Source organism: Eschrichtius robustus, chromosome 10 (genome assembly GCF_028021215.1).
Source record: "Eschrichtius robustus isolate mEscRob2 chromosome 10, mEscRob2.pri, whole genome shotgun sequence".
Taxonomy (NCBI): domain Eukaryota; kingdom Metazoa; phylum Chordata; class Mammalia; order Artiodactyla; family Eschrichtiidae; genus Eschrichtius; species Eschrichtius robustus.
In genome coordinates, this window is record NC_090833.1 from 107,612,835 (window position 1) to 107,615,531 (window position 2,697).

Below are 2,697 nucleotides of genomic sequence, written 5' to 3' on the forward strand. Positions count from 1 at the left end.
ATAAACATCCATGTGCAGGTTTTTGTGTAGACATATTTTCAGCTCATTTGGGTAAATACCAAGGAGCGTGATTACTAGATTGTATGGTAAGAGTATGTTTAGTTTTGCAAGAAACCACCAAACTGTCTTCCAAAGTGCTTGAACCATTTTGATTCCCACCAACAATGAATGAGATTTCCTATTGCTCCACATCTTTGCCAACAATTGGTGTTTTAGTGTTTTGGATTTTGGCCACTCTAATAGGTATGTTAGTGGTATCTTACTGATCTAATTAATTTGCAATTCATTAATGACATATGATATTGCTTCATATGCTTATTTACCATCTGTATATTTTCTTTTTTTCTTTGATGAGGTGTCTGTTGCCCACTTCTTAATTTGGTGCTTTTTTTTTTTTTTTTTTTTTTTTACTGTCGAGTTTTAAGATTTCCTTGTATATTTTGGATACCATCCCTTATCAAATATGTGTTTTGCAAATATTTTCTCCCAGCCTGTGACTTATTTCATTCTCTGAACAATGTCTTTTGTGGAGCCGAAGTTTTTAATTTTAATGAAGTCAAATTATCAATTTTTTCTTTCATGGGTTGCGTTCTTCATGTTGTATCTAAAAAGTCATCACCGGGAATTTCCTGGTGGTCCAGTGCTTAGGACTCTACACTGCCACTGTAGGGGGCACGGGTTTGATCCCTGGTTGGGGAACTAGGATCCCACATGCCGTGCTGCACAGCCCAAAAAAAAAAAAGAAAAGAAGAAAGTCATCACCAAACCCAAGATCCCCTAGACCTTCTCCTATGTTATTTTCTGGGAGTTTTACAGCTTTGTGTTTTACATTTAGGACTATGATCCATTTGAGCTAATTTTTGTGAAAGATGTGTCTGTCTAGATGTTGTTGTTTTTTTTTTTTCTTCGCATCTGCAAGTCCAGTAGTTTCATCGCCATTTGTTGAAAAGACCATCTTTTCTTCATTGAATTATCTTTGCTCTTTTGTCAAAGATCGGTTGACTATAATTATGTGGGTCTATTTCTGGGCTCTCTGTTTTGTTCCACTGATCTGTTTGTTTATTCTTTCACCAGTACCACACAGTCTTGATTACAGTAGCTTTTAGTAAATCTTAAAGTCAAGTAGTGTCAGCCCTCTGACTTTGTTCTTCTTCTTCAATATTGTGTTGGCTATTTTGTGTCTGTTGCCTCTCCATATAAAATTGAGAATCAGTTCATCAATAGCCACAAAATAGTTTTCTGGGATTTTGATTGTGATTGCATTGAATCTATAGATAAAGTTGGAAAGAACTGACCTCTTGACAATAGCGAATCTTTCTATTCACCAACATGCAATATCTCTCCAATTACTTAGTTCCTCTTAGATTTCTTTCATCAGAGCTTTGTAGTTTCTTCATATAGGTCTTGTATATATATATTTTTAGAATTATACCTGAGATCTTGTATATATATTTTAGAATTATACCTAGGTATTGTACTTTTTTGGTGCTAATATAAATACTGTTGTATTTTTAGTTTCAGATTCCAATTATTCTTTGCTGTTAACAAACTTATTTCTAACAGATCACAAGCATACAAAAGGATGAGACCAGACACCTTTTCTCTTACCTATCAAGTTGTTATCAAGTAAACATATTTTCTGGCAGCTTATTTAAGAACATGTGTCAGGGTTTTATTTTAATCTTGCTGCAAAGGAAAAGGCTAATTAATATATTCTAAGAGTTCATTTTGGGGGAGACATATTTAAAGGAAAAGAGAATGGTTAGCTAATCATTGTTAAACTATACACAAAAAGTTACACTATATAAAAAGAAAGGAATACTTGTCCCAAGTGTTTATTGTCCCAGCTGGCACAGTTTGAGAGAGCACAGGCACACGATTATTGATTACACTGAGATGAACCTGGGACTTTACCATGCACCCAGGGATGCAGGACCTCTACACTCTTGACTGACAGCACAAAGCATGGTTTCCCAGAACAAGTCTTAATTCCTTTAAAGTTTTTCAGAAAATTGCTCAAGCATTTGATCAGAAATTTCTTTTCAGAATGAGTTTGAATTATATCATACAAAAAAGTTCTGTTCCAGGCTGGGCTTAGGGCAACTTTTCTTTTACATGGCTTTTTAGTCCTTACGGAGTCAGGTGGTTGCCTTGGAGTACCTTTCTCTCTCTGGTATCTCTTCTTCTTTTCTCTTCTGCCCATATTCTCCTCTAGCTCTCTGACCTCCTCCTCAAGTTTCAGCTTCATGCTCGTGGAACTCCATCCAGTAACTCCATTGTAGTAATAGGAATAATAGTTGTGAATTCTTACAGAGTGGTTACCATATAACAGACGTTCTAAGTACAATATATGTATTTACTAATTTAATCCTTACAAGAGCCCTTTGAAGTAGGTACAGTACACATCCTATTTTAGTTGAGGAAACTGAGGCACAGAGAGTTTAAGTAGCTTGTCTGGTATCGCAGAGCTAGTAAATGGTAGATTTGAACGCAAACAGACTAGAGACTTTGCTTTTAACCACTTTGCTATAGAGAAGAGTATCTATTAGACAAACCTTTCTCTTTTTATAGAGCATTTCACACCTGGGCAAAGTCAAAAAAGAAAGCTAGGAGTGAGAGGGATGGAAAACCTATGGCCCACATTACAAAATATATGCCTGTTTTAGTCTGCTCAGGAAGCCATAACAAAATACCATA